General features: G+C 43.2%; 1 protein-coding gene across 5 annotated transcripts in view; it reads right to left on the minus strand.

Moving 5' to 3' along the window:
* FNIP1 (folliculin interacting protein 1) overlaps positions 1–18,739 on the minus strand; it is a 343,332-nt gene that overhangs the window by 207,849 nt on the left and 116,744 nt on the right. The window lies entirely within an intron of this gene.

Here is an 18,739-nt window from a genome sequence, read left to right on the forward strand (position 1 = left end):
TAAAGGCTATTGCAGTAGTCAAGATTTGATACATTTGCAGCACACACCAGAGGCTAATCCTGGAGACAGTCATTTTAAAAAAAAATTTAAATACAGACATCAACAGAGCCATCCTTATACAGTAGTTCACAGAGATTATGAAATGGGGCTTTATTCCTTCATATTTCGTGGTATTGCTACTGCATGAGATTATATCAATAATAAAGTGTTAACAAGAAAGACTATTTCACTCAATGCTGATTTTGTTGAAGGCTTTAGCAATAAAATATTCTACTACTTGAAACAGGAGCACGTCGAACCCACAGCTACTACTGACTGTAAAGAAAGGCAATTGCATCCATGTAAGACAAGCCACAACTACGCACAATAATGTGGTTTGTGCAGAGCGGACCTTTACAAAATGATGGCGCTCCCCAGATTCCTCTATGCACTACACAACACGCCCTTTCCAGTATCGCCTGTATACATCAAAGCAATACACGCAGAGGTGACAAATTTATTGTGGGATGGAAAAGCGCCGCGGATAGCACTTCACAAATTAACGAGAAGCTGGTGGGATGGGGGTATTGCACTTCCTAATATCAAGGTGTACTACTGGGCCTCGCAGCTCGCAGTGGTGAACCAATGGATACATGCCCCCGGTGATGACCCGGCCTATCGTATGGACAGACACTTGCTAGACACTGTAGGAGTAATGGGTGCGCTCTACAACAAGGTCAGAAGGCATGACCTTAGGGGCCCAACGGCACATACAGTAAAAATCTGGTTTGAGGCTCAACGTGCGCTAGGTTGGGAAGGGAAAATAACACAAGCCACTGTGGGACACGAAACGGCTAGGTATGCTGCGTAATACTAAGGGCTTCCACCAATGGGACCTCATAGGAATCTCTAGAGTCGGGGATCTATGGAAGAAAAGAGAAGTAGTCACATTTGCTCACCTACAGGATACATACGGTTTGGCGGATATGGAAAACTACCGGTATCTGCAGATCAGACACGCCCTCCTGGCAGCAATCCCACCAGGCACACAGCTAGTGGAGTCATCACCGTTAGAAGATAGACTCCTTACAGAGCATCTCAATAAAAAAGCCATATCACTAACGTACCAAAAAATAATAAACAACCAGCCCGACGACCGCCCTCAAATCCAAATGGGAAGCGGAGATAGGAGAACTGGACAACACAGACTGGCAGGACGCACTCTCATCCCCTAAAACAGTAGCGATTCCCTCAAAACTAAAGTTGATACAACTCAAAATTCTACACCGTACGTATTACACCTGAACATTACTATATAAACTGCGACAGACAGATTCACCACTATGTCTTAGGCGGTGTGGGGAGGAAGGGACTCTCTTTCATACCCTTTGGCAATGTCCAGCAATCGTCCGCTATTGGAAGGGAGTTATGCGTACCCTCTCTCAGGTAACAAAAATCACGATTCTCCCAGACCCAAAAAGATGTCTCCTTAACATATGGGAACCGACAGACCTAACCCGCATGACACAAACATGGGTAACAATGGGCATGATGCTGGCGAAAAGAAGTATAGCACAGCAGTGGGGGTCCCGTCAGACACCCACACTTCCTCAGTGGAGTGAAGCAATGGATAATGCAATGATAGTGGAAAAGACTGTACATATTGACAGAGGGTGCCCCAAAAAATGGTCGATGATATGGGGAGGGTGGAATGTTTATCGTGGGAACATATGTGAGCCCCCAAGGGATGATCCGGGCTCGGACAAAAGCGATTAAAGGGCTCATCAAAGAGGAGTATGCGTAGCTATATTACCAATGTCATCAATAGTATCTGTGATATGTCAAAAGATCATTTATTTGTTACAAATGTGTGTCTCATGATGATCAGTGCCAAAAATACATTGATAATATTTGAAAATGTTAATAAACAAAATTTAAAAAAAATAATAATGTGGTTTGTGAACGTGTAAAAGATAATAGTAGAATTTTAAAAAAACACGAATTTACTCTATGAAACTAGTCTCACAAATCTTTAGCCATAAAAGTATTCTTTCATGTCCTGGCAGAACACTCATTTGTGCTCTCTGCTGTCAAGACCACTGAATTTGTTCAAGGGAGAGATTGTGGCATCAAGTTTAAATGTTCCCTGATCCGATATCACAGCAGTTTTTGCAATATAATAGAGGGTAGTGCTTTATTAGTGACCCCAATTAACTAAGCATTTAGAGATTACACACTGCACACGTCAAAAAGAGTAAGTAACCTTCACCATCGAGGCCCTAAATATCTAACCCAGGGTTTTAGGCGATACAATCCGGTACGCTGTCTAAGATCTGTGGGCCAAAACCTGCTGATTATCCCTAAATTTAAGCTGACAACTAAAGGTGGCAAATCTGTCTTCGTGTTGGGTGCTAAAGCGTGGAACAAGCTTCCCTTTTCCTTACGTTCCTTGTCGGATGAAACCCAATACAGGAAAGCATTAAAAACTTGGGTATACTCTATGTCCGATTCAGCTTGTATAGCAATGGTCTGAGATGTAGTGTGCTGCGCGTAATCTGTGTCTACTCCCCCCCCCCCCCCTTCTCGTACATCTGAGCTGGGTGAGCGCCAAGATACTCCCTGGAGTGGTAGCAGCGCTATAGAAGTAGTTTTTACATTACATTACATAATGTACTCAGTTCATTCTGGATCAACTAGCTACATCACACTGAAAACAAACAAATATCCCTACATTAATTTCTGGGAAGAATATGACCAACGGTGCAAAGGTATTTTTCTTTGCCCTCTCCCAAAGTCTGTACAGTTCCAAGGGTACTGTTAAGTAGCACATCAGAGAACACTGCAAAACTAATCAAGGTAGGAACTGAATCACACGGATCTTCAAAAAAACCAGGCACAACTATTGAAGTTGATAATCCTAATGTGGGAGGAGAGTAACCCTGATGGCACGTCCACTTAAATAAAGAGCGATCATCACGTTTTCAAACTTACCAAAACACTTCTTGTGAACGACAATGGGCATTAACCATAAACAGAGCCATTCTTTCTGCTAACAAATAGGGAAAATTGTGCTAAAAATTGTAACAACTGTTTTAACTGTCCACTACACTTTCAATATTGCATGCCATAACCATCTCCATTTCTCAGCGTGCCCATGTGCCTTGGTATTTAAATTCATCAGTAAAAAAAACAAAAGCTAAGTTTTGCAATAAATCTAATTCTCGAGCCAGGTTGTGTATGGTCTGCAGACCAAGCTCTACTTGTGATTACTAAAATAAGAACTGTTATCTAGGGCGATTAAGCTTTCTCAATTAGCCACTGCTAAAATCTGGAACTCGCTATCTTGCAACTGATGAGCTGAATCAAGGCGGAGCTCTTTAAGCAAGTTTTAGTGTTGGGTGTAATGTATGAAAAAGTAACAAATAAAGCTATAAAAATAAAAAAGTTCTAAAAAATAACCTAGCTTTTAAAAACTATTATTTTTCCTTCTGTTGCTACTTTCTGGCCGGCTGACTTATTGCTGCTGTCATTTTCTTGTTGTTATTAATTCTTCTCATCTTTTCACTCTTATCCCCTCACATATTATTTTATCTTGCGTTTCTAACTTTGCAGCAAGAAGCTTTGCAATTGAGTGCTCTAGAAACAAATTTAAAATAACTCACAGTTCAGCCCTGGCAATAGTACCGATTTTGCCCAATTTACTGACAGTCCTGCAGCGAGGAAGAAGTTCTCCGTTTTTGTGCTATTAATCAGCATTACTCCATTGGATTGTGTCACAGCACTGGCTTAAACATCAGCTGAAACACTTGTGCTGGATTCGCCATATGGAGCAGGAAGTTATTTGAGCTTAAATGTCCACACCAACATCAAGTAATAAGATAAAAAGCAGGCCCAGGTAGAATCGGAATTATGCCAGCGTAATTCACAGTATTTTGCATTGCGCTTGTATCATGAAATTCTCAAAATGATGCCATTAAGACGAATTGTGTAATTACGCCGCTGTTTGAAGCAAAATTATAGAGCGCAGGTACAGAGTGAAGAACCAGAATGTGAGCAGTGTTCACGGCACTTGTGTTTTTTTTTAGCTATTTTTTACGCAAAATAGGTCCTTGCCATAAAAATAGATGAGAGGGTGGCTTCCAGATGGGTTGTGCTGCGCAGGCACAGATGTGTGCCTATGCCTGTGTGGCAAGTAAGTGATATCACACAACAACGTGCCGGAGTCAGAGTTGTTGCCTTGGGCTTTGTTGGCTCAGAGGCAATGTGAGTGGTTACTCCAAAAGAGGGGAATTTTCTGACTGAACACTTAATACCGAATCCCAAAACCCTGGTGACGGTCCAAAAAAAAAAACCTTTAGAAATTGATTGGGGTCAAAGTGTCCCAGTTCCAAGGGAATAAACCAACGTGCATTTCCCCCCCCCTCCATCTTCGATACCATGGAGGATTAGCAGCAGCAGCTTTTTCTCTATTCACTCCACATCTATATTACTTCTAAACCGGCTTTGGTGCGATGACCAAAAACAACTCCAACTAACTGCCTCACCAGGCCAAAGTGATATATCTGCCAAGCAGATCAATCCAATAAGGGGCATACTATTGATGGAAATTACAAAGTTGATTCTGCATCTAGTAGTGCCGCACCCACACACTCCTCTGACACAGCAATGTGATTTTCTCAAGCCATCAACAATTACTGCCAAATCCTGGAGGCTGAGATCAGAGAAGTTGAATTCGATGTAGTCCTGCAAACAGTATCTATAGAGTCACTGAATCAGAAGGCCTAATTTCTGAACTGGAGAATGTGGTTCGTGGCTTTAACAGGACAATTGACAATCTTTCTGCCTCTCCCAAGGCCCTTTCAGAACGTGTAAAGATTGCAGAGGGAGGCGCCCACCAAAACAACATTCACATGGTGGGATTTTCCCCAGAGAGTGGCGTGGTCTCGGCCAGAACATTTTCTGGACACTTGGAAACGCTCTTGGCTACATAGTACCGAGCACTACTGCTGCGTAATTGAAAGAGCTCACAGAGTCTTAGTACAGCAGCAATCTCTGGGACCTTCCTTGATCCCTCAAAGCTAGAATGTTGAATTAGAAGGATTAGGATTTCACCCTTCACGTGGGTCTGAAAAAAGAGGTCATCTAGTAGCCCTAAAAGAAATGTTATCTTCCTAGATCATATGGGCTTGTGCAGCAACAAAGAAACCCCAATGATGGGGGAGGAGCCAAGATGGCGACCGGGATGGCAGCGTAGACTCCCGGCTCCGTGAACCTCCGCATCCCGCACGGATATCCTGCATGAGATCCTTAGCCTGCGCTATACGCCCGTGTTTGTGAATGAGAGCGGCAACCGATCGTGTGACTCCGAAGTTTCTGGCGGCGGTACCGCCGGAGAAATGTGCATCTGAAATTTGCGGCCTGTGCAGCCCTGGAGCCGGGACCTCGAGTGGACACCTTGGCCGGGTGGCAGTTCAACAACAGCGGCCTTTGGTGACTGGGTGGAGTCGGACTACCGGAGCGGTGCGAATATCGGCCTACATTTCGCCGTGGTCGTTCCTACCACTAAGCGTAGCGGAACGAGTGCATGCCCGGGGTGGCAATTTCAAGACTCTCCGGTGATTGCCTCTGCCTTCGACGGTGAGCTGCCCGGACGCTGCCCGTAACTCGCCCTGATTCCTGCGGGCTGCTCCCGGATTTTCGCGGGCGCTGGTCCGTGGTGGGGACGACTGTTGCCCGTGACCACACAACGGATATATTTTTTGCCTGCCTCCGGAACCCGGTTTCCCAGCGACATGGACCTTGCGGCGCTTGTCCCTGTGTCCCGGTCCCAATACGGGTCGGACCTACCCGGCGGCCATCTTGTCATGATGAAGTCTACCATCCTGTCCACCGGGCCACAGCAGGATTGGGAGTGTGCGACTCTGGGGAGCGTGGCGGAGCGATCGCATAGAGCTGTGCTGGGGTACCGTGACCTTCTCGAGGCTCTCGGTGCCCTTCATTCCACCTTGGTTCATGGCGTCTGGGTATTGGGGAGTAAGCTTGATGGTGTGGCATCAGCGTCGGGACAGTTGCGGCCTGCCTGCCCCCAGGTACACAGGGACTTCCTACACTGCACTCAGGAGGACAATGTCGTGGCCACCCCTGTGACTAGTGAACAGCTGGAAACTCCGGACAGTGTACTACCGTGTGATCGGCTGGCTGTGGGTCTGATCTGTTCCGGAGGTATTGGACCTGAGTGGGGGGTGGTGGCCTTGTCCCGTGCGCGGCCTCCGGCGACCCAGGGAAAATTCAAGCAACGGTTGTTTACTCTGGCTGATTCCGCCTTCCTGGACCTTGTGTGCAGTGCAGATCCTGGGGTAGCACTGGGAAAGACGTCCCTCCATAATGCTGACTGTGTTGGTACTCAGAGACTTCCACCCCACCTGTGTGCGTCGCTTCCTGGTCGTTTTTGGACGCTCCTTTACCTTGTAACATTGGACATGGCGCCGGGTCGAGGGGTATGCATGGGCAGATTTGCAAAGAGTGGCCAAGGATAAGGCTGATCCTTCAGAGGTGGTCATCTAATAGGCGGGTGGGCTCAGGGGTTGCGTGCTCTCATGGCATAATTGTTAGTATAATAGGTGCATAATGCTCCCCATCTTTCTTTGACATGGTCGATTTTGTGTTGCTTACTGTTTGCTTTGGGGAAAACATACTGTGCGGGAGGGAGAGGCCGGGGGCATGTTTTGAAGGCCCTCCTCCAGTTTATTAATACTCTCTCAACCCCCCCGTCTGGTGGGGTTCTTTTCTTACTCCTTTTTCTCTGTTTTTTCTATATTTCGGGTCTGGTTCCAGGGCGACAGGCACACTGCTGGGGGGGGGGGCCGTACTCATCTGCAGAGGTGCAGGGTGGGGGGTTGGGGGAGGGGATTCTTTAGTCTTTAACCCCTTTTTTTCCATGGCCTCCTTTTTCTTCTCTGATTCTTCTTTGTTTTTCTTTTCTGGGATCAGCGTGGTACAACTCCTTTGTTGTGAATCACTGCCTTTTCATGTGTGCCACAATTTCCGGGGTGTTTTCTGGGTTTTAGGGCAGGGGACTGCAGGCGCAACTGGTCATGATAGTCCTCCACATCCTGAACTTCCTGTTTCAGCGCCATTGACCCGATAGATTGCTGTTTATTGCTTACGTTTATTATTCTGCCTGCCATTTTTCGCTGCTGGGAAATTGTTTGGCACCTGATCCTTCCGTTTTTCCCTATTATAAAATGAAAACCTTTTTATCCTGGTGTCCTACTTGCGCTGCTCAATGGCCGAGAATATATTAGCATGGAGATTCTGCTCCCCGAGGTGCTGCCTGTGTTAACATTTGATCTCTGTTACTCTGACTGCTTAGCGGCCGGCCCCGGGGGGTTGTAGGCCCATACTTGTTATTGGTTGAAATGTCAATAAAGGTTTTTCAAAAAAAAAAAAAGAAAAAAAAAAAAAAGAAACCCCAATGATGGAGTTAAACAAAAGTTGAGGGTGATGAACCTTGAATACGACCCCTCTACACGGCAAAGCTCAAGCTACTCCTGAACTCCAAGGCATACTTCTTTGGAACTCCTGAGGTGGCCTGGGGTTGGCTGGTTAAATGAAAAAATCTAGAGAAAAAACTTCTGCTGGAGCATGCTCCAGTGAACGGGGCCATTTCATTGAAGGCTGCAACTAGAGAGAAGTGATTAATTGGTAGATAACAGAGGAGGGTAAGGTCTGGAGTTCGCAGTCATGAGAAGAGTCCATGTCAAGATGCGGAATCTGACTCCACTTTAGACTGATCTGATCAGGAAAAATGTGAGTCAAGGAGGCCATGATAAATGTCTTACCAGACAGACAGAACTAGGGATGTATGCCACTTGGCGCAGACTCTGGTACCCGCATAACTTGGCATGTGATACTCATTAGTTACATTTATTTACGAAAATAGGCATTGTAGTGAGTTGCTGTCTATCCCCAACATTCATTCTTTTTTTCATCCTTTCTTCCTTCTCCCGGTTTCTCTTTGTGTCTTTCTGGTTTAATTGCCCACTTTTTGTTGGCCACAGTGCTATGGTTTTACAACAGAAATATGTTTAGGCATTGGTGTATATGATGGTTGTGTTATGTTAATACATGTCTAAAGCACAAGAAAAACCCCAAACAGTCTCCTGGCACTAACAAAGCATAGCCAACAGCTGAGAGAGTTCTACTTCTTGAAAAGCCAGGTCTTTCAGCTCTTCCTGAAATGTGCAATGTGTATTCTGTAGATGTCTCGACATCTCATGTACCCTGCAAGTGGTGCAGGACTTGTACACATCTAATTCACGAATATGTAATGTTTTGGAGGGGGAGAGGCTGAGAAAGTTACATGCTTTATTGGAATTGTTTCAGTGTTAGCATGCTGGCATCACTTTGGCGCTTGACACACACATTGTTTTAATGTTGTGCCACACTTCGTCAAAGGAATGTCCTATAACACCGATGTTGCCTCGCTCCGTTTGCTCTGCTGTCTCTACTGGAACGTCAATGGCTTGTAAAGTTTAAACTAGTGACAGTTCTCTCTGAAAGTTGTCAAGACATAGGATTCAGATACTCTCTTTTTACACGAGACAGACTGGATGGGGACGCAATATAACGTCGGGGTCATTATGGCTCCTTTACTGTGCTTCATGAGGGTTTGGGGTCCCAGGGGGTGACGATCTTGATCAGACTACACTTACCTTTCCAGTTATTAAAATCATGGAAAGATGCGCTAGGTCGCTACATTGCGATGCAGGGACATCCACACAGGAAACAGGTGTGCCTATTGATTCTGTGTGCCTCACCTCTGCTGCCTTCTTAAAAGCTAGTGGTTGCCTAATTTAAAAAAAACCACTGGTGGTTTTGGCATTGGGGGAGACTTTAACGGGGTACTGAATGGGTAATTCAACAGATATAAAACCTATCTACTCCCTCCACGTGCTTCCACTTGTCTGGCTAATTCTGGTGAGTCTGTGTGCATCTCAGATATATGACGACTTCTTCACCCAGACAAGCATGATTTTATTTACTACTACAGCACTCAGATCTTTTTCGAAGGTTGGTTATTTTTTGATGCCAGAGGTGCAGTGTTGACTTACGGCAGGATGCAGCCCCTCAGACTACTCCCATGTTGAACCCGAAAATGGGTGGGGGTCAGACATGGCAGGAAGCTATTCAATGCATGTGGTTAACGGACAATGGTTTAAAATGTGTGGAAAGACGCAGAGTTATGCGACACATGGATCCAAGGATCAGTTACTTCACCCGTTATATTGTGGGAGGCCTTTAAGGCCTCCAGGCGAAGACCCATCACAAGCTACATCAGGAGACCCAAAAGGCATCAGCAGAAAGAGCTATCACATCTAAAGGCGCTACTCCTACATTTAGAATCTAAATAACTTTCTTTACCAGCGCCTGAGATACTCAGAAAGATAGACTATAATAAAATATTACTGAAGTAGAATCTCCTTTTTGGAGATAAAGATGACTCGGTCCCCTCTGTAAGTTAGATGTAATAGTGATGTAACAAGGCGAGTAAATTACTGCACTGGTTGTGCAAACAGGTGAAACCTAATAGACACATTAAACACGTAATTGATTTAAATAAATATAAAGTGCTAGAACAACGTGCCATTGCCAAGATCTTTGCAACATACAAGGCCCTATACATACAAAGACCAAACCTTCTGTACCAAATGGCCTAGACGATTGTGGTCAATATATGAGGAAAGGTTGCCCCTAAAAAAATATTTTGTAGGTATGGGAGGGGAAAGACAAAAAGAAACATACTCCCACCCGACCTGTATTGCTTCTCTATGGGCTTACTGGAGCTGTATGGGCTGTCCATCACTGAATTGTATTAAATCAAAAACATAAGCATGCTAATATTTATACTTTTATTATGCTTGTATTATTGCTATTATATAATCGGATTATACAAAGTTAAAAACATGTTTCTGAGGCACAATTTATTCGCAAGTGTACAACTCTTCCACATTGTGTACATCAAATATTGATCCTATCATGCTGAGACAAACTTGGAAACTATACATGTATAATGGAACAAAATATTTGGCAATATTGACACATGAAATACAACACCTCTCAAAGGTAGATGAGGAGTCTCTAGAAGGAGAGATCAGAGATTAAGAAATTTCAGTAGCACTGACCCAACTTCAGACCAGCAAGAGTTCGGGTCAGAATGGATTCCCAATTGAGTTTCTCAAGTACATCCCATTGACACTTTGCCCCTCTTCCACCCTTCACACCTATGCTATGTTTGAGACATCGATAATTGCTGGTAAACAGCCAAGGGATGCGAGGGGACCTGAAATTAAGAGTGATTGAACAGATGGCAGTGCACCAGGGCTATGTACCTTGTACAGACTGATATATCTTATAAACCTTGAAGCCTAGCTTTTAGCCAAGGTCTTCATAAATCAACTAAGAATAGTTACCAACTCCGCTGTCCACATGCAACAGAATAGATTTATGCCAGGACGGTCCGCCAGACAATATCCAGTGCTTACATAGCACACTTGCATTGACGTGGTCTCCTCGGCTCTTCTCAAAGTCACTTTGATTAGACAATCGCCTCTGATAAAACTACTTATTCACCTTGTTGAGAATAATGTATTTTCATCCTGCCTTCCTAAATTATCCATTCCTCCTATACGTCTACAGGCCAGCGTTCGAGTTAACAGGGTAACATTAGAAGCGTTTCCTATATGGAAAGCATTAGACAAGAGGATCCACTGCACACCTTTTATCTTCCCTTGCCACTGAGCAGCTGGCTAAATGACCAAATACAGGGATTTGACTGTTCACGGGAGAATGAAGAGAGAGTCTCATGGCATGCACATGATCTGCTGACTTTTCTCTGTTAAGCCCACGGGTCAGGACCCCAGGCCTTGAGAACACTGGAATACATTTGAGGAGCTATCTGATGGTCCAGTCCACCTATTCCCAATCGGAGGTTAGACCTCAGACATGGCATGAGCTACCAATACTAGTATTGTAACGGAGGGCTTCACATAACTAGGAGTCCATGTGGTCTAAAATATACACTGGCATTTACTCTAATCTAGCAAAAGAACTTGGCTCCACGGTTCGTTTGGCTGCAAATGACCTTGCATTCTGGAATCCATTGCCATCAAACGGGTCAGACTGCTATCATCAGAATGGTCACCCTCCAAAAGCCCTTTATCTCCTTCACAATTTTTCATATTAAATTCCATTGTACTCTTATTTAGGCCTCAACTGGAACAGGGGCACCTCTTCAATGGTAACGGCTAAATGATTCAAATCCCACTTTTGTGGTAGTCTATGTGCAGCTAACATAACGTCATAATATCATACCTCACATTTGATACTAGTAAATCAATGGCTTATGCTCACACACATGAAAAACACAAGTAAATGCCAGTGCTGATCTACAATTTGTCAAATAAATGGACCGTGGAAGAAATTTTAAACAACCACGTCTAAAATAATTAATAGTATTTATTCAAACGACATCTTTTTTCGTTCAATTAAATCTTATATGAATTTTTTTTTAGCGCACATACAATAAAGCACCACGTTAAATTATTACAAAAAACATGTACCACAGAATTGACAAAAGTGACTAAACTGCCAACTTGGTAGATATCCCAATTCACAAAAACACTCATACACCACTCCTCATTCATCAAAAGCACACTCATTCAAACAATCTGCCTTTGGTTGCCAGTAACATCAATTTGAATACACCAAAGGTCTGCCCAAACATGGTAAAATGTTGACCAATTCAATTTGATGTGCATATATCCTATTGTTAGACAATCGTTTTACAGATAAGCAAAATACTTTTTATAATGCACCAAAAGAAACCAGTTAACCAATGTTTGGTATTAAAACAGAAGAAGGTCTACGTGTTTCGAACCCCAATTTGTTTAAACGGAGGGGTTCTCTTCAGGACCAAGACACTGAAAAATAGAAAGAGAGAGGAAGTTTTTTACTTAAAATAATAATTATACAATGACCCGAGAGTGCATAGGCGCGACCCGCCGCCAGATTATGACAAGTCTTACCAAAATGGCAGCGCATTTGTGGATGCCCTTTCTGTATTCACGAGTAGAAACAACTATAACAACAAAAGTGAACAAGCATTGGCATAGCCAATAGGTCTCGCCTTTGGGACCATATAAGTGTTTAGCCATGCAACAGTTGCATAACTAAATACTTATAAGGTCCCAAAAGCCAGACCTATTGGCTATGCAAAGCGGCCGTGCGGTCGCTAAAGTGAAAGTGATCGCGATCAAACATCAAAGCGGCCACGAGAGTGAAAGTATTCGCGGTAAAGCGCGGCGCGCGCGCCCGCGCACTGTAGCTCTAGGCTGGCATAGTAGCACTTTTTGGAGCCCTCTCAATAAGTCTCGCCAGACCAGCGCATGCGCTGGGTCAGGCGAGACCTAAAAAGGAAATGAATCAAAATGGTAAACTAAGAATAGAAAAGTCTGTCAAGGCTTTACTTGATGCTAGTCGACTTACTATAGTGGTAAATATTCCCGAGGTGAAAAAATGAGGCTACTGCCTCTGTCGAATCATTTTCATCACACGTGATTCAATAGGAGCATAACGCTCCGTGCTCCAAGGGAAAGCGGAGGATTTCTTAAGTGAAAGAAATAAGGATGGCCATATTTAAAGCATAAATCCAAGAATGGAGCAGGGACCTACCTTACAAGTGCTTCAACACTGACCCTGCAGATCAAAAGGTCCCTCGGCTGTCTGAGAAATTCTTAACGGGAACCAACGGGTCTGAAACCAACAAATAGACCGTAGTTCAATCAAAGCTCGAAAAATGTCCAATTCAAAAAACTCGAACGGCCGATGTAACGTACAAACTGAATTTACCTAATTCGTAGCGGAGAAAACGTTTCTTCCGACAGTGGGAGAATCAATGGCTTCTGAGCCAACACTTCCGTGTTAGATCTAAATGGAATCCTGGGAAAACCGGAATTCTGGGAAATGTAGTTAATAGTCCAAATAAGAATGAAAAAATTACTAAGCGATATTGATCCACTTGATCAGCTTAATTAAATGCCAAATGTGATTATACAAACCAAGCCATTGTGTTGATGGCCCACTAGTGGGGTGGCATTGATAAGGAATTCCATATGTCAACCGATAAAGTTACCAACATTTTTTTTTTTTTAAAAAGCTATTGAAGTACGACATAGATGAAATTTGTCTAATAATATGTTTGATGGCTCAAAAAGTCTTAGAAAAATGTAGAATATGTTGTGATCGACTAACTACCATCCTTACAGTCTATAAATTTCTGATAATTTGTTTAAACCAGTAATTGCAGTGTCAAATTTCACAATTAACATTGCTTCACGTTGTGAAAGCTTTAACTCCAGGTCACCTCCTCGAGGATCACGTTCCACTTTAGAAATAACGGTCCAACTGCGATCTTTTTCCGTATGTGTCATTTTTTGCCAATGGTTGACGAGTGGGGCAGTCTCGACAATCTTCCTGATCCGGGACTTGTGCTGCGTTATTCTATGTCGGATCTCCTGATTAGTTTTTCCGATGTATAACATTGGACACGGGCAAACTATTCCATAAATCACATATTTTGTCTTGCAATTCGAGAAAGTGTTGTGCTTCCAAGGAATGCCTTTATGGGAGAACAAAGCTTCTTCGATCGTTTGGTCGCAACACAAGCAAGTACCACACATTTGTGATGTCCTTTTATAGGTGTTAAACCCATCATTTGTCTTAATGTTGGTTCAATGTTCTTTTTGGATGATGCCCTTACTATATGATTAGCCACGCTTCTTTCTCTTTTGAAAGCAAATAAGGAGGAACTCTCCAAAGTTGGATCCGAGTTCTTAACCAGATGCCAATTCTGGTGAATCACTTTTTTTTTAGTTGGTTTGAATTGGGGCAAAATGTGGTAACAAATACTTGGCGTTCTGTAGAGGATTTCTCTTTTCTGCTCAGCAATGTTTCCCTGGGGGTCCAACAGGCTCTCTTCATAGCTGTTTTCACCAATTTTTTGGGATAACCTCGGTCCCGTAATTTTTCTACAAGGTTATTTGCATGAGTACTGTAATCATCCTTAAAAATGCAATTCCGCCAAATTCTTAAAAACTGTCCATAGGGCAAGTTCTCTTTTAGGCTTCTGGGGTGATTATTTGAAAATAGAAGAGCCTTGTTCCTGTCTGAGGGTTTTGTATATAATGTCACTAAACGTCCTTCAGGTGGAAAAACTTCAACATCCAGGAACTGTAACTTTACGGATGAGAAATTAATACTGAACTTGATATCTCTAGATCTCTGGTTGAGCCAATCAAAGAACTGCGTCAATTGGTCGCAGTTTCCAGTCCATGTCATGAAGATGTCATCTATGAACCGCAGCCAGGTTATTATAAAATGCTTGAACGGGTTATTGTTGTAAATTAATTTTTACTCGTACATTGACATGTACAGTACTGCCAATTATGCTCACACCTAGCATTTTCAGTAGAGAGATGGATGATGGGCAAGACAACTGATTCACTGTCTATATGGAGGATGGATCCCAGTCGACCTTTCCCCATCCCCCACCGCAACAATAGTGATGACAATGTGGCATGAAACCCTGTCTAAATGGAGGTAAAAATATCCAGCAAGACCAATCTGGGTGCCCTACCTGGGCAGAGCTCCAGGGTAGTCGGGTACATATTTCAAAAGCCATTAATAAGACATGGATTATGTTTTAATGCAAATTATTATCTTTAGTTTGGTGATCCCTGCACACAGTTGTATTTTCACTCCTTAACAAAATATATTTTTTGGGGTAGACTGGATGTAAATTCAGGAAACATTACGCATTCAGAAGAATTCAGGACGATTTAGCCCCTACTTCTGGCAGTGTGCTAGATAGGATTTCTGTAGATAACTAGTTTCAACAAATGCTAGGGTACAGATGCACAACAGCACTGTGTGTGCCCTCTTCACCCCAAAATAATCTGAGAACCCATCAGGCAGCAAGGAATCTTAAATCTACTGCTCCCGATATACCTCCTTACTAGGACCTTAAAAATGTCTGATAGGACAACAGTTTTAAGGTTGCATCTCCTAGAGCATTCCTTTACATGCTATACTTCAGATCAATTATTTGGTTGACAATTGCAAGCTCAAAACTGGCCCTGTAAGTGCAGTCATCTCAGTTGTCAAGGCAGACACATGTTCAACAGTCTCAGTAACGTTATTGAACACTTTCTTTAAAACTTCATGCATGAAGTTCCCCTCCCCAACCACTTCATAACCATTCCCTTCCAATGGAATTCTGGTGTCTTACATCTATCTCATAAGCAACTTATAAAAGTTTGCATTTGTAGCGGTCACGGCCTCTCCCGCCAGCACTATCAGCCGAGCAACAGTCACTCTTCACCCGTTTATTTACCTTCAATTGACTAAATCAACTTTACTCTGCTAATCTGGCATGCTGATCTTTTACTTTACCATGGTGCCGCCTAAACTAGAGGAAGGTCACTTGCAATAGTCAACGATTTTCACTAAAATTAGTGGAATGGTGATACAGCTTGTATATCACGATCTCTTAAAAGCATCAGCAGCCTAGAACATGCAGTTCATTAAATTGCACATTTTCTTAGATAGTTGTAGTTTATCCTCACTATATTCCGCTGAGGCCCTGACACAAGCTGAATGGAACCATGAGATACAGACTTTGAGTAGGTGGAAGCCTGTAAACTTTCAGCCAGGACAAGAATTCTATATGTGAAGTCAAATTACCTTACTTTAAGGCAGTACTTGAAATGGAAAAATAGAAGTGCAGGTACTCTGAACCAGAGTACCGGCTTGTTTCTTAGAAATGCCGGCACTCTCCAATTAAAAGTATTACGTTTCTCTTGAGAAGTGCAGGTACTCTCCTTCTCAAGATAAAAAAAAGTGCCATTACTCAGTATCTGCCCATTTAAAGCACTGCTTTAAGGGAACGTGGCATACAAGTTTAGAAATCCACAGATGGCATCAACAATTATCTACGATTCACATTATTTTCAAAACAGTACGAACTCTAAAATATCTAAAAACAGGTTTTCTTTTTCAAAAACTAAGGACCTGATTTGGGCGGACGGGTTATTCGGTCACAGCTTTGACGGGATATCCCGTCCGCCTAAATAAAAATCCTATAATATCCTATGAGATTTATATTTCGGTGGATGGATATCCGTCACAGTCAGCACTTGAAATGGAAAATAGAAGTGCAGGTACTCTCCAATTAAAAGTATTACGATTCATTTGAGAAGTGCAGGTACTCTCCTTCTCAAAATAAAAAGGTGCCGGTACTCAGTACCGGACCATTTAAAGCACTGATCACAGTTGTGACGCAGTACCTCGTCCGCCAAAATCTGAACCATGTTCTAAGCCTCCCTTTCTCCTGCAGTGGCGGGTGTTCAAAAAGCATTTTAAAACCTGCTAGTTCATCTCTATACGGTATGGTAGAGACAAATGAAAATCTAGGGGTTCCAGGTCGTTGCGGTGCACTCAGTAGTATCCACAGATCTGCACATTAAAGCCCCGTAAAGTAAGAACGTGATGGTGTTTTCTTGAAGAAAACAAAAGGTGCCGTATTTCGGCATGCAAAGCTTAACAAAGCAAGCAACGTGGCTGTGACTCATTCAGGACAAATTAGTACAATAAACTATGTGAAGACCTTAAAACACAAATTTCAGTAAGGTGACCTAGAGGTAGTTGAGAACTGACAGAGAGCAGGTGCAGTGTGCGAACAATGTCACAAACCGCGTGATGAAGAGCGGGCTGAGTTTTGTGACCGCGCCAAGAGGGCTAAAACACTCTGCAGAGGCACGATAAACAAAGAAATGAGCATTAAACCGAAGTCACTCTCGTATGCTTAGAAAATAAAGCGGCATTGTAAGAGGGCTTCCAAGTACTGCAGCAACGGCGAGAGAGGATAGCCTCCACACCTGTAAATGATCTCTCTTTTGCGAACAACGGTTTGTATATGCAATATAACATAAGCCATGACAACGGCTGCCCCCAGGGCAGGCAACACTTTACTGTGAACGAAACGAAAAGCAAAGCTCCAGTGGCGGAGCGAAATAATCATGGCATTGTCGCAGCTTCGCACCAACCACGTGACGCGCCGCGAGGACACACAGGGTGGAACCCGTGAATGATTGTCTCATGACTGCCCAAGAGCACATGAGCAACGTCTGAGTTTCCTCTTCATCACAACAACGTATCCGGCCAAGTGCAGTATCACGTGAGAAAACCACAGCGATGTGGACGGGCTGTGCCACTTACACGAGGAAACCGCCCTTGGGCAATACGATCTGCAATAGAATAGGCAGTCTCACAGTACGACCCAGCAGACAATATTCGCGTCGGCACCAGACGTGCCAGGAATCGGTCCGGACTGCAGGCACGTACACAGATTATTCATTTAAAACCACAAGTTTCTCGAGGATTTAAAAGGCGTTTTTTGACGCATAGGACTGCGACAACAGGGTCTGCAAGGCACACATATCAACATTTGGAAAGAATGCGACATTTTGGTAATTAAAAAAAAATAAAGAAAAACGGGGGCATTTAGATTTCCCTCTGACTTCTACTGAAGCAATTTTAGGCGAGAAACAGTTACATTAAAACAGTTTTGGGCTGAAAAAGTTAGGAGTCTCCTGACTGAATCTGGTGTGTTGACATGTATAAACAAGCATTGGCATAGCCAATAGGTCTCGCCTTTGGGGACCTTATAAGTGTTTAGCCATGCAGCACATTATCCTGGGTGCTGTGCCCCAGGAATTGAAGAGCTATGCCAAGAGCACATGCTGGTATTTTCAGGCCACACTAATAGCATGAAAAGTTAAAAAAACAATAGTCCCAGAAAAAAAATACATGTCCTGGCCGCCCTTATCATGACAGTGGGCATATTGGAAACGTGAGTGGTAATAGGGGAAAACAGTGTTTTTTTATGTAGTGAGATTGTACATTAAATAAGAAACCACTGGGTTCTAGATGCAGGTGGAACTCAACGGATCTGTTTGCAGCAGGCTTTAAATATTTAACAGAGGTTCCTGAGCTTGGACCAGGACCTCAAACATTGTGAATTAAAGACCTTGAAATTATGACTACTGGTCACACACTTCACTTTTCCAAGCCCCTATACAATCCAGCTGAGTATCTGCAGTTTTATGAACTATGGGCAGAACTTGCCAGGGTTAAAGTGAAAACATGTTTTTTTACAATTCCCTAGGAGTGTGCGAAACTGCTTAATATTTTTCAAGAAATTCGAAATACATTTCACAAAGTAACCCTTTTTGAGCGAAGATGTTTTTCAGTGCCTTGCATCATTTTCCACGCGAGTGCACTGTTTGGTTGTAATACATAAGGCATTTACACACTTGTAAAGACCTGAAAGTAATTTATATCAGAGATGCAGGATGACTTAATCACACGATTGCTATTTATTTACTGTGCTTCAATAAAACTAGGATTATTACTTACCTTAATAAACTGTAGTTTGGCCTGCGCAGATTTGCAGTAGGCATATTAACCCACTGAGCTATCTTACTGGAACTAGCATGGCAGAGACAACAGAAGTCCAGGAGGCTTAGCAGACATTAATAGCTGGAGGTTCTTCAGTGTGTGGGTTTCAGCTGTTTCCCAGATAGGGGGCAATTAGTATGATATTTCAGTCTAGAGCCAGGTTTAGCCAGGTTTAAGAGGTCGG

The sequence above is a fragment of the Triturus cristatus genome, chromosome 7 (genome assembly GCF_964204655.1).
Source record: "Triturus cristatus chromosome 7, aTriCri1.1, whole genome shotgun sequence".
Taxonomy (NCBI): Eukaryota; Metazoa; Chordata; class Amphibia; order Caudata; family Salamandridae; genus Triturus; species Triturus cristatus.